Below are 14,674 nucleotides of genomic sequence, written 5' to 3' on the forward strand. Positions count from 1 at the left end.
GACTACCAAGTATGCCTTACCCTTTGTCCCCATTTAAATCTTCTCTCCCTTTGTCTTTAAAATTATTATACTTATTTTGCTAGGGATTATATAGATTGATAATTATTAACCATTTACAAAATAGAATATGCAGTATAAGGGAAAAATAGCAATTATAAAATAAGTAGCCATGGTTACAATGGGATTTATAAAGGTTAAAGTAGAATAAATCCTTTGGAAATACGACACTTTTAAAATGCATTTTAATGAAATACACATCTCTTTGGTGGTTAAGTGGAAGGAAAAATCCATTATATTAAATCTTCAAATTATTTTTAATACATTTGGTTTTAGCTACCTTTTGGAGTCAATTATTTGTCACTTTTATTACGTATTTTTCCACTCCCAAGGCCTCTAATTTGTTGTATTCATTAACATCTGTGATTCTTCCTCAGTAGATGAATGATATATTTGAGCTTATACATTAACATATTTATTTTGCTGGAAAACAGATTTTGATTTTGAAAAGTTCTATGAGAAAAAGTGACAAATAATTTCCCCAGGAATTATTTCTATTTTCTTGCAGCAGCAGTTTATTTGATAATCCTTCAGATATAAGGGACTTGAGAATAGAAGAAAAGTAAATAAGAAAATGAGGTGAGAAGAAATTAACCACTCTCTTTATAAATTCAGCTATTCCTGCAAAAATTTCACATATTATGTTTGGCTATTGTATTTTATTCTTGTTAATTTTAATCATAATTATAGTAAATTTGAGGAATGTAAATATTATGGTAAATTTGAGGAATGCAAATAATAAAAATAGTCAACTCATCTTTTTTTAAAAAAAGATTTTATTTATTTATTTGAGAGAGAGAGCATGAGTGGGGGGAGGAGCAGAGGCAGAGGGACAAGCAGACTCGGCACTGGGCACAGAGCCCCAGTGCAGGACTTGGTCCCATGCCCCTGATATCATGATCTAAGCCCAAAATCAAGAGTTGGACACTTAACTAACTGGGCCATCCAGGCACCCAACTGATCTTTGATAAGGGAGTAAAGGCAATTCAGTGGAGAAAAGATCTTTTCAACAAATGGTACTAGAATAATTTGGCACCCCCCCAAAAAAATGCATCTAGATACAGATGTTATACATTTAACAAAAATGAACTGAAAATGGATCATTGACCTGAGTGTAAAACTCAAAACTCTAAATTTTTAGAGGAAAACACGGGGAATTTAGATGATCTAGGATTTGGCAATGAATTTTTAGATACAACACACTGAAAACATGACCTATGAAAGAAAAGATTTAGAAGTACAAATCATGCAAATTTTTATCACTCTGACTTACCTTGCTTTTATATCTTTAAGTGGTGTATATTAATTATTTTTCTAATTTTTTCCTTTAGCTACATAGTTAATTTTTTTTTTCAATATTCAATCTTGAAAGTGGCGGTGGCTCTTGTACGTTTCTTTATTAGTAGTTTGGACTACCATAACAAAATACCATTGACTGGTTGGCCTACACAACAGAAGTTTATTTTCTCAGAGTTCTAGAGACCGAGAAGTCCAAGAACAAGTTATAAGCCAATGTGGTAGCAAGTTACCTCTCCTAGTGAGAGCTCTCATCCTGGTTTGCTAGACTGAAGCATTCTTGCTTAGTTCTCTTTATGCCCTTCCCACATAAAATGCATTCTTTCTATCCCAACGATCCCCCAAATCTTATTTGCTTATTTTTTGATTCTCCAAATCTTAACTCATCCCAACTTCAATCCTTAAGTCCAAAGGCTCATCTAGATATTACCAAATCAGTTTGCATGATACTCAAGGTACGATTCACCCTAAAGAAAAATTCCTCCCCAACTGTGAACTTGTGAAACCAGACAAGCCATGTGCTTCCAAAATACAATGATGGGAATGCCATAGGGGAGACATACCCATTCCAAAAGAGGAAAGGAGAAGATGACTGATCCCAACCAAGTCCAAACCTAGCAGGCAAATTTCATGAGATTTTAATTTCTAGAATAATCCTCTTTGGCTTGATGTCCACCTTTCAGCATCATTGGGATGCTAGCCTTGCCTTCTGGACTTACTAGATCAGCAGTCCCACCTCCATGGCTCTGCTGGGTGGGAATTATAGCACCAAAGCTTTGCCACATGAGGCTCCACAGGATAGCACTCCCCCAATCCTTTGACCAGAGGGCTTTGACCTGTTAAAATAGAAGCAGTGAGTGCCGCCACCCTTTAAAACTAATGAGGCAGCTCTGAGGGTCTGCAAATTACCTTCAGGAACATTCTTTCCTTTTCTTGAAGAATAGTGCATGTTTGCAGCTGAGTTAACTCTATGGTCCATGCCTGTAGGATCTAAGAAGTCATCCTTCTTTCTTTGACTCTTCCTCCCATCTATCCCACCTCATTTAGTTCAAAATGTTAGTGTATCTGCTGGTATAATTCCATCTCTATTCCTGGCTGCTGCTGAGATGGGCAATTAAGTCCCTGGGTCAGACCCACAATCTCTTCATTAAGTGGTTTTTCAGCTATACCCTTAGTGTTCTCTTCAGAACAAGCTTCTCACTTTCTGCCATATGGATAGGCTGGTAAATTTTCAAATTTCCAAGTTCTGGTTCCTTTTTGCTTAACAATTTTTCTATAATTCATTTCTCTCCTCTCATATGTTATTGTTAGCCACCAGAAGGAACCAGGCTTCTCCTTCAGCACTTTTGCTTAGAAATCTCCTCAGGTAAATATATAGTTTCATCACTTACAGGTACTACCTTCCACCAAACACTACAACATAATTCAGCCAAGTTCTTTGCCACTTTATAATAAGACTCACCTTTCCTTCAATTTCCAATAACATGTTTGTCATTTCCATCTGAGATCTTACTAGAATGGCCCTTAATGTCCATATTTCTACTAATATTCTGCTCATGATTATTTATATATTCTCTAGGAAGATGGAAGCTTTCTCTCCAGCTCTCCTTTTTCTTTCCGAACTCTCATCAGAATCACCTGTAACATTCATATTTCTAACATTCACTTCAAAACTCTTTAACCTTGGGGCGCCTAGGTGGCTCACTCAGTTAAGCATCTGCCTTTGGCTCAGGTCATGATCCCAGGGTCCTGGCATTGGGCTCCCTGCTCAGCGGGGAGCCTGCTTCTCCCTCTCCTTTGTCCCCCACTCGTGCTCTCTCTCTCCCATGCTTTTCTCTCTCAAATAAATAAAAAAATCTTAAAAAACAAAACAAAACTCTTTTACCCTGTATCTATCACCCAGATCCAAAGTCTATTTTACATTTTTGGGTGTTTATTATAGGATCCCCTCCCCCCCACCTTCTTGGGACCAAGATTTGTATTAGTCTGCTCAGGCTGCCATAACAAAATACCGTAGACCAGTAGCTTAACAGCAATATATTGGCTTACAGTGCTGAACGCTGGGGAGTCCGAGACTGAACTCCTGGCCCATTTGGTTTCTGGTGGAACTTTCTTCCTAGCTTGTAGACTTCTGCCTTCTCTCTGTGTTCTCACATGGTCTTTTCTCATTGTGAGTGTGTGTATGTGTGCGTGTGTGTGTGTGTGTGTGTGTGTAAAGAGAGAGAATCTGTCTTCTTATAAGGGCACTAATCCTATTGGATCAGGGTTCTACTCTTAAGACCTCATTTAGCCTTAATTATTCTCAGAAGGCCCTATCTCCAAATACAGTCATATTAGTTTCAACATAGTAATTTTGGGGGTCACAATTCAATCCATAGCAATTTCCAGTTGATCTTTGTTAACAACGCTTATTTTTATTTTGCAAATAGCAGCTCTTGACTTGACAAAAAAGCAGACTGGAACCCCACACTTAGAAATTCTGGTTGTTGCTCAAAAAACATTAGCATTCTGATTTAACATAGGATGTGGGTGTCTTTGGGAACATATTTGTTGTAAGCCATATGTTTTGTACATCATGTTACAGGTTCTTGGGGACAACTCTTCTTCATGAAGCCCAAACCCAGCTAATAAAAACCTCTTAGATTGATAGTTAGTGGACGTTGAGCCTATAGAAGAAACAAAGAAAAAATACACTCCAAATTCAGAAAGGCAAAAAATGAAATCAATAGCATATTTTTCCCACAACCATCCATCTTTCCTGGGAATTGTATATCATAGCATTATATTTATTTGGATCTTAACAGTAAATAAGAGCCATGAGCTTTATTTACCAGCAGAAAAAAATAGGGTATTCCTACATATGCAGAAAAGTGGGATATTCAGGAAGCTATTTAGTTGACTTAGAACTCCAAATATTTTTTCTAATAAATTTGGTAGCTATAGCCTTTCTGTGTTACTTTAGAAATATAGAAGCAATAGACTTCTGGCTAAAATGGCAATTTGAATGCAAGGTCCTATCTACTTTTTCGAATCTAAATAATTAAGTAGATATAAATGTACTTGAATTAATTCTATAATTCCTATGTTTTAATCTTACTGCAGTATTGAATTCAGTGAAACACTATACACAGTCTAGAAGTAAAATATGTACTTTCATCTCCCCAAGTCCACTTAAGGCTAATTTATAGCTCACAGCATGAGCTATAAGTTTTCTTTCTTCCCTGTCCAAGTGTCCTGAAGGCTTAAACTCAAATCATCTCACTCTGATCACCTTACCCAAATACTCCATGTTACTTAGTTCCTGTGTCTTTGAGTCTGTCTTTCCTGATCCATACTCTCTCTAGGGTATCTATTATCCACACTCCTTCTGTTATACACATTAATTTCTTTGATATATTTGATAACATGTGATCATTAGAGAGGAGCTGGGATCCCTCTGATATCACTGAGCCCTTTGGATGCAGAGGGACTGAGCAGGTGGGATAAATGGCTGTGAGTCCCCGCAGTTGGAAAAGGAAGGCTGTTTACCTGGGGGAGGGGGGGACTTCACCCTAGGGAGGCTTCCTTTTAATTCCCGAAGTGTCTGAATTTGCAGCTTTAAACATGCTCTGACCTCTACCACTTGATTTCCCAGTCCTCAAGAAACACCGCAGCCTGTTTGACAACGAAGGGAACACAAAACCCGAGCACTTTTTGAGGGGTTTATTAAATCATAAGCAAAGATGCACATACGTTTAAACTAGAAACATTTCCACCATAACATTCTACATTTAAATTAAAATTCTATGTTCTTTTCCAGTATGACAACTTGCTGAAATGTTTAGATCCCAACCACCTCACTCGATAAATAGCTCTTGAAAATATTTAGGTCATCTGATGTTAAAAGCACACGCATGAAATGCAAAGTAACAAAAGGGGTATGTAGGAGACTACAATACAGAGATTCTGCTGTCTTTTATTCCCCAGTTACCAAAAGCAAACTCCTGCATTCACTCTTGCTTGATCTAGACCATGTCCAGAAACAACTCTCCTGTGATAAATGTTCTTAACCACATTTTTCAAAATTGATGCCACAAAAGCTTCCTATTGTTTTAAGACAATACGTTTTTAATTGAAAAATGATTTTAATCAAGTGTGACTAGTACTAAATATCCCTGTCTTAGCATTATGTATAATAAAAGACAAATGGCTCGTACGGTGTTTATTGGCATCTGTATAATTAATTCAAGCAGGTTTTATAAGAAGGTGGTATTTCATTTTTGAAAACCTCCTGAAAATTTATAGATTGGCAAAATATTTCATAGCAATGTTTCAAATGCCTGATATCCCATAGTCCTTAATACATTCTCTCTGCTGATGTACGTATAGTACTTCCAAACATAGCTTCTCTGTCACAAGGAAGTTATCTTTGTAAGGAAAAAAATAAGTAATTCTTCAGGATATTCTTTGATTCTTAGCAAATAATTAAGAGGACTGATAGCAATCAGACAGGTATAGTTAGAAGTCAGTGAAGCAAAAGTAGGAGAAGAATGGAAGCAGCCAGCTCTGAAATCAATCCTTTAGACCCTATGATTCCAGATATTATTCATGGAAATTAATCATCATGCAGAAGATACAATGACAACATTTTTGCCATTATTTAAAAGTTTTCACTGAATATTTATGATCCGGGATAGATAGGTAAGTGATAGATTGAAATCTGATAACCCAAAGCCTAAATCCCCTATCTCAGATTTCCCCATATTGTTAACTTTAGAAGGTTAACTTTCGCCTAACTTTCCCTAAGGAGTACAGATGCCTCATCCTCACTCCTTGTATGTTTATATCTCTGTGCATTTTATGTGGTCTAAAAAGTTTTTGCCTCTTTTAGGCACTCTGAGGGTCCAATTCCTCTTAAGGGCCCAGGTTTCTCTTTACTACTAAATCATACTTATATATGTATGCATATATATGAATTTGTTGGTAAAATATTTTAAAAGGCATTCAAACATATTGAAAGTGCAAAAATATATCACAATGACTTATAAGTGTCTAAAGCATCACTGTGTAATATAGGCTTGATCACCATTTTTTTAACCCATTGGTTTCTATAGAAGGAATTCTGCAAAAAGATTAAAAATATTTTTTTATAATTTCAATCTTTCTAATTCTTATAAATCAAAAATTTTGGATTGTGTTATAGTTACATTAGATTTAAAAACAATTAAAATGCAATATTTTTGTTAAAATAGGATTCCTCAGTCTTGGAACTATTAGCATGTTGCACCAGGAAATTCTTAATTGTGGGAGGATGTCCTGTGCATTATAGAATGTTTAGGAGCATCTCTGTCCTCTGTCTATTAGATGTCAGCAGCACCCCTCGGTTGTGACGACCAAAAATGTCTCCATTTTAAAAATATTTATTTTAGGGAAGGGGGCGGGGCAGAGGGAAGGGGAGAGAATCTCTAGCAGACTGCCTGCTGAGCACAGAGCTCCATGCAGAGCTCAATCTCATGACTCTGAGATCACGACCTGAGCTGAAACCAAGAGTTGGGTGCTTAACCAACTGAGCCACCCAGGCGTCCCTATAATGTCTCCATTTTTGGTGAGTGTTCCCTGACAAATGTCCCCTTGGGGGCAAAGTCATCTTCCGTTAAGAACCAGTGCTTTAAAAGAAAATATTCCATTATTTGTCATTATTAATATATGACATTATTAATAATAATGTCCTCATTGGGTGGACCATGGTGGATGTGAATACATATAAGACTCTATATCCCAAAAGAAATCTATATAATTCATTCATTCCCATTCAGTAGACATTTCCCAATTTTAGTGAATCTTGTAGAAGTAAATGCAAATCTGAAGTTCAACCAAATAATATCCTTCGTTTTTGGATTAAACTTGTGAGGACATTTAAATTCCTCTCCCTGTGTTTATGCCGTTCTCTTCCTTTGTTTCATATGTTAAGGCAGGAGGAGATGATTTGATTATTGCCTCTACACAGTTCATTGATGACATCTGCTGCTTTGCCCTCAGCACCTCACAGAAATTTCAAGGTAAATTAACAACCAGATGGCTTTACCTGTATAAAAACTTTTCCGGATATCCAGCCTGTTTCAGCATAGTACCTTCTGTACCTTCTGTCCTAAAGAGAAAGCCAAAAGTAATGTAATGCCATTAGGCAGAGTAAGATTTAGAAAATATGGTGTATTTATTCTTTAAAATCCAATTTCTTCTAGTTTTGCCTGTTTTTTCACTTCGGCAAAACTGCATCATCCCTTTGTGGTGCCCTTCTACAGTTAGTATTGCCTGCTGTGAATATTGTATCTTCCTTCCTCATGAAATTTTTGTAAAATATTATTTTAGCAACTTTGAAGCAAGTTTAGCTTTACATAAAGAAGAAAGGTGTGTCCATATTTAAGAAGCAGCTGTATGTTTGTGGGCCCTATCTGACCCCGGCTGCTGCCACTGGCCTGCACCACTATGTACCCCTGCAGTTTGCCAGATGTCACCAGCCTCCACTTCAGTGTGTGCCCACAGTGAGTTCCTGCAACCATGTGAACGCACGCTGACAGCCAAGGCCCCCACCACTGCCCTTAGGCCTGGAACCAGCCCTGACACATGTCACTGGACTGCACACTATTGAGCCCACATCTTAGCCCCGGCAGCTAGGCACCTGTACGCCCTGAGCCCCAGTCCTTTTCCCTGGCCTCCACTGCTATGTACGTGCCCACAGCAAGCCCCTGCAGCTGCAGGAGTGCATACCAACAGCAAAGGCCTAAGCTGCTTGTGAGTCTAGATCTGGCTCTAACGCCTGTGACTGGCCTGTGTGCTGCAAGGGCCTGTAGCTGGCCCCTGCATCTGTGTACCTGCACACCATCAGCCCCAGCTCCCATCACTGGCCTCCCTGCCACGCATATAGCCATGGCTCGCGCCTGATGCCATGTGAGTCCAGATTGCTGCTTGGGTGTCCAAAGATGTCCTGACTCCTGTCAAAAGTCTGTACCACTGCATGTGTGGGCAGCTAGCCCCTGCAGCAGCACACTTGCTCATCACTCAGCCCTGACTTCCACCGCTGGCACCCACCATTGAGAACACATCTATGGCTAGCCCCTGCAGTCGAAATGCAGACGTCCTACAGATTCAATGCAATCCCCATCAAAATCCCAGTGGCATTTTTCACAGAAAAAGAAAAACATAACTAAATTCATGGGAACCACTGAAGACCCTGGATAGCCAAAGCAGTCATAAGGACAAACCTTGCAGAATCATACTTCCTAGTTTCAAACTATATTTCAAAGCTATAGTAATAAAAACAGTATGGCACTGGCGTAAAAACAGACATATATAGCCCACTGGAAGAGAATCAAGAGCTCAGAAATAAACCTCCATATATATAATCAACTAATTTTGAAAATGGAGCCAGGAATACTCATTGGGAAAAGGATAGTTTCCTGAATAAATGGTTTTGGCTAAACTAAATATTTATATGCAAAAAAATGAAACTAGACCACTATCTTATACCACTCAATAATGAACTCTGACTGGATTAAGGACTTAAATGTAAGACCTGAAACCATAAAACTCCTAGAAGAAAACAGACATCTCTTTGACATTGGTCTTAGCAAGGATTTTGCGATAAGACAACAAAAGACAACAAGCAATGAAAGCAAAAATAAACAAATGGGACTACATTGAAAAGTTTCTGCACAGCAAAGGAATCAACAAAATGAAAAGGCAGTCTAAAGAATGAGAGAAAATATTTACAAACCACACTTCTGATAAGGAATTAATAACAGTATAAAGAACTCATACACCCAGTAGCAAAAAAAAATTCCAGTAAAAAAAAAAAAATGGGCAAAGAATGTGAATAGATATTTTTCCAAAGAAAACAGAAGTGGCCAACAGGTACATGAAAAGATACTCAACATCACTAATCATCCAGGAATTGCAAACCAAAACCACAGTGAGATACCACCTGACTCCGATTATCAGTTCCTGCTGTAGAGAATGAAAACATCTCAAGTTGAGAGCAATCAGCCTGCTGCTATTTGGACCTCCCTTTTAAAAATTGAGACCAAGACTCCCCATTAGCTCATCTCAGATGTATATCTGATCTGCTCAGGATTTCCACATTTCAAGTCTGTAAATATGGACCCAATCCCATTTAACCTAATTTGAGAACAGAGTGGCATTGGACCTTCCCTTCTGAGGGCTGCATGCTACTGCATTTAAAGAAGTACATTGACTACAGGATTAGCAGACGTCGTCTTAGGCAGGCTTTAATGTTAGCAGCACTTTGAGAACAAGTCTGAACGGGCCCATATGTAATGATGTGCTGTGAAAAACCATTTGCAGAGTGTGTTTCATTTTTGTGTGAAAATGAAATTAAAGGAAAAATGTCATTATCAAAAAGATGAGAGATAAGTATTGGCAAGAGCATGGAGAAAGGGAACCCTTGTGTATCATTGTTATTGGGAATGTAATTGGTACAGTCAGTATGGGAAACAGTAGGGAGGTTCCTCAAAAAACTAAAAATAGTACTGCCGTATGATCCAGCAACCCTGCTTCTGTGTATATATCCAAAGGAAACGAAATCATTTTCTCAAAGAAATATTTGCACTCTGTTTACTGCAAATTATTCACAATAGCTAACATAGCTTCATCAATCGATCAAGTAGATAATAAAAATGTTGTGTGTGTGTGTATGTGTGTGTATCCATCCACAATAGAATGTAATTCAGCCATAAAAAGGAGATCCTGCCATTTAAAACAATATGAATAGACCTTGAGGGCATTATGCTAGGTGAAATAAGTCAGACAGAGAAAGACAAACACTGTAAGCTCTCACTTATGCGTGGAATCTAAAATAGCTGAACTCATAGAAAAGGACAGTAGAATGTTGGTTGCCAAGGTCTGGGAAGTGGGGATAATGAGATCTTGGTCAAGGAATATAAAATTCCAGTTATAATATGAGTAAATTCTGGAGCTCTAAGGTACAGCATAGCGACTATAGTTAACAATACTATTGTTTGTATTTGAAAGTTGCTAAGAGAATAAATCTTAAATGTTTTCCCCACAACAATAACAAAAAAGATGGTAATTATGTGAGGTGGTGGTTGTGTTAACTGATCTTATTTTGGTAATAATTTTACAATATATACATGTACCAAATCATGAAGTGGTACATCTTGAACTTATACAGTGTTATATGTCAATTATACCTCAATAAAACTGGAAAATAAAAGAAGCATCTACATGCAAATCTATATTTACAAAGTCTAAATTTAAAAATCTGTAATTGCTAGGCAAATGAATATTTTTTTTTTAAAGATTTATTTATTTATTTATTTGACAGAGATAGAGACAGCCAGCGAGAGAGGGAACACAAGCAGGGGGAGTGGGAGAGGAAGAAGCAGGCTCATAGCGGAAGAGCCTGATGTGGGGCTCGATCCCACAATGGCGGGCTCGATCCCATAACACCGGGATCACGCCCTGAGCCGAAGGCAGACGCTTAACCGCTGTGTCACCCAGGCGCCTCGCAAATGAATGTTTTTATTGCAGTATTATTTCCAATGTTTTTCTAATTACATATGTCCATTGTGGAAAATCTTTAAATAAACTCAATAAAGAAAATAAAAATCATGCATAAATCAACCAAGAGATAATGACTGCTAACTCAAAAGATAATGACTCTTGAACCCCAGCCTCACTATAAAAATAAAATACACACACACATATCATATATATAGATAGATAGATAGATCATTAGATACTTAAAAGCCACGTCTATAGAACGTAGCAGTAAGGTAGAGAAATAATGTATGTTTTACGCTATGTTTGTAACCTTAGTTTTTCTCTTGGAGAGAGAGATTAGAAATACTTCATTACCCTTGGAAATAATATGCCAAAACTCTAATTATGCTATAGAATTTTCTGATCATTTTAAAACACAATATTCCTGTATGACATTTGGGAAGAAGTACCAAAATATACCTAAACATCATTTTAAAATGCTTAAGGAAATGTAGCAAGTGCAGTGCTTCCAAAGTAGTGAGTTATGAACCTGGTTCAGTGTCCAGGGGACACCTTTACCTCTTTAGCCCTGATCCTGTAATTAGATCTGTGAAAGCTGGAAAAATTACATAAAAAAACCAAAAAACTGAGTCAGTTCTATACTCCACACAGCAACTTATTTCTATTATTTTTGTTTGTTTTGATTGGTTTGATAATTACAGATTTCAACATATGTACAGATTGGCTCGGCTAGTATTTGTAATACTTATGAAAAAAAATCTAAAAACCAGTGGTTCCTGGGGCACCTGGCTGGCTCAGTCCATAGGGCATTTGATCTCGGGGTCCTGAGGTCAAGCCCCATGTTGGGTATAGAGCCTACTTAAAAACCCCAAACAAAACAAAAAACCGAAAACTTCTTGCTGGGTGTTTTGTTTTTGTTTTTGTTTTTGTTTTGTTTTTCCCCATTGCTAGGGGTGTTAATCAGGGGTTCTTTGGACAAAAGCTTGTCTTTTTCTATCATGATTCAGAATGACTTATAAGTTTCTGCATAGTGAAGGCTCAAGGAGAATGTATGTGCCTCATCGCTGTGACTGAGTTATGGCAGGAACCATTCAGAAAAAGCAGCAGAGCCACAGAGATGGGAACTGTTAAGTGATCTATGGTGCAGTCTTTTTATCTCCAATGACTTCTCCTCTGTGGTACCAGATAATGTTCATACTATTGTGTGATTTCATGCTCAGACAATTTCTTTCTTTCTCTGTGCAAGCTAAGAGATTTTGCTTTTCTTTCTTTTTTTTTTTTTTTTTTTTTTTGTAAATTGCATTTTAAAAAAACTACTCTCAGTGTTGCTGGGTGGTTTAAGTTACTAAGCATTGTTTGTCTTACCAAATGTTTATTTTAGTACTTTGCCATTGTATATTAAAATGATTTATTAAACATGTTGCAGTTAAAATCTGTTAAAATTGCATTTTGGAGGAAGTATTCTACCTCTGATATTTAATTCAATTCTAACAGTGTGATAGAAATACACTGTTTATGCACTAGAACTATTCACTCAGGCCATTAAGGTGCAGTAAGAAAATTGCTAATTCCAGTAAAATTTATGACAATGTGGTATCTTGAAATGGCTGATAAACCCCAAAAAGTACTATTTCTTGCTGGATAGACAGCTATAGTATATACTTACGAACTTTTAAAAACTCAATTCATATTTAATCAAAATTGTAGGGTATTTAAAATATTATATTTGCAATCGATGGAATGAATCACAATAGAAATACTCTCTTGGTCCTAAAGTAACCATTGACATTTATAGCTATTGTAACTAGAAAACAGTTATTTATAGTTATTGCTAGTAGGATAGAATAATTTTATATCGTTCTTGAGCCTCAGTTTTTTTGTCTTCTAAATATATTCAACTATAAAAGCAATGCTTATACAAATTTTGGAAAATAATAAAAATGCAAATGAGAGTGAACATAAACCATTCATAATTTTACACACACACACACAATCCCACACATACTATTAACATTTTGAAAGATTTCCGTTTTGTCTCTGTTTTATAGAATGAGAGTCCCATTACTTTATAAACAGCATATAAACATTAGGTTCATGGATTTTGGACCCGGGCTGTGCACTTTTGAATCACAGTTTTATAATACTGGGCTAGTTACTGGTTACTTAACCTCCTCAGATTCTGCATGTATAAGGTGGGAATAAAAATAGTACCTAATTCATAGTGTTGTGTTACAAGAGAAAAGAGTATGATTGAATAAGAAAATTAAAAACAGGGAAAAATGGGAAATGCAGAGAATTGTGTGATGCAATAGATATGCTCAAAAAGGACTAGCATGCTTGAAATTGGGACCAAAGTAGCATATTGGTTAGGACGTTTATAGAGCTGATGAAGCGTAAGTGAAGAAGGTTCAAGAGACCCCGTAAATCTCCCATAAATCTTAACTGCAGAATCAAGCAGCTGGAAGGAAAGACTTAGTGCATAGACTAATATCAGATTCATGTAAAGTTCATGCAAAGTTTTATTGGCATGCCTGGTATTTTTTGTAGAATTCCTGATATTGCATGTGGAAATGATTGAGGCCTTGAATGATGTTTACATTTTCATTGTGTTTGAAAAGATTGGATTTTCTTCTGGCAAGACGGAGAGATGGCATGCAGATTACCTTGATCCAGTTTAAAGTGGATTTCAGGTGTCTTTCGGCCGGTCTGTTTCTCCTTTGTACTTACTTCTGGGAATAACTTATCCAGGGCATGGGTCTTCTGGGTCTCAACAGGAACACTGGAGTTTTTAACAAAGTCCTTCTTGCTTTTGAGCCGTGAACTCTGACTTCTGTCACCCCAGCTCCATGAGATTATCAAAATCTCTGCTTCAATTTTCAGGCTCCAAGCACTGCTGTCTGCTTGCTTTGTTTGTTTTTTTCAGCATTTTGTTCATTGCATGAGAGGCTTAGGATTTGGCAAATACTTTGAAGAGAAATTGAATGGAGAATTCCGGGCTTGTATTTATGATTCTCTCTTCTTTAGGATTATGGCCCCTTAAACTCCTGCCACTTTCACATTCCTGAACTCTAGTGTTTGTCTCCAATGTCCAGTGAAGCTCCCACGAGCGCCTGGCCACCTGTATACTTGTTTTCTCGTCACAGTAAAGGAAGTTTACAGATACCCCGGAGGGAGTTGGAACCACAGTTCCTCAGTGTCCTTCCCTTCCTTCGTGGATCTTGGTCACTCGAATCCTGAAGTTTGATGTTTAATCCATGTTTTAGATTTATATTCATTGGGAGTGTTAGTCTGATACAAACTTCTCTGTCGAGACCAAAGAATCCATGATTTTAAGATCTGGAGAATGTTTTGGGTCTTTGTACTGACACCAACAGGCGATAGGCTTCTGAAACTGCTCAGCCCCTATAGAGGCCTTCCTCCCCAGTACCATTTCCAGTTGTAGCCTTGAGTGCAATATTTAAAGCAGATGTGCCTAGTAGATAGAGCAAAGGACTGACAGACGTCTACTCAAGGAAATTTTTCTCCTGATGAGACAGAGAATCCTTGATCTCTCCAGTTGTTAGAGACCGATTAGGGCTGTGCAGTCCCCATTATTCTTCATTCTTAAGGATAGTTTAAGTGTTTTTCTTGTTCTTCTGGATCATTGTTCAAATATATCATGAGCAGGTAGCTTGTAATTTAGTTTATGTATCTTCAAACCACAAGGAATCATATCTAGATCTGATGGGAAGGATTAGACATCACCAGGAGCTTATATTTTGACCTGACTGCCAGAAGGACAGGGCTTTCTGGCTGTCTCCTT

At 37.5% G+C, this 14,674-nt stretch overlaps 1 long non-coding RNA gene across 6 annotated transcripts in view; it reads left to right on the forward strand.

The window, feature by feature from the left end:
- The window catches only part of LOC123793671 (uncharacterized), a 628,690-nt gene extending 616,593 nt beyond the window's left edge, over nt 1-12,097 (forward strand). For all 6 annotated transcript variants that reach the window (XR_015723077.1, XR_015723075.1, XR_015723078.1 and 3 more), the window contains one exon: nt 7,304-12,097. This is a non-coding gene — a long non-coding RNA (uncharacterized LOC123793671). The remainder of the gene's footprint in view (nt 1-7,303) is intronic.
- The last annotated feature ends 2,577 nt before the right edge of the window (nt 12,098-14,674 follow it).

This window comes from Ursus americanus, chromosome 35 (assembly GCF_024610735.1).
Source record: "Ursus americanus isolate L20-20 chromosome 35, mUrsAme1.1.p, whole genome shotgun sequence".
NCBI classification, from domain to species: domain Eukaryota; kingdom Metazoa; phylum Chordata; class Mammalia; order Carnivora; family Ursidae; genus Ursus; species Ursus americanus.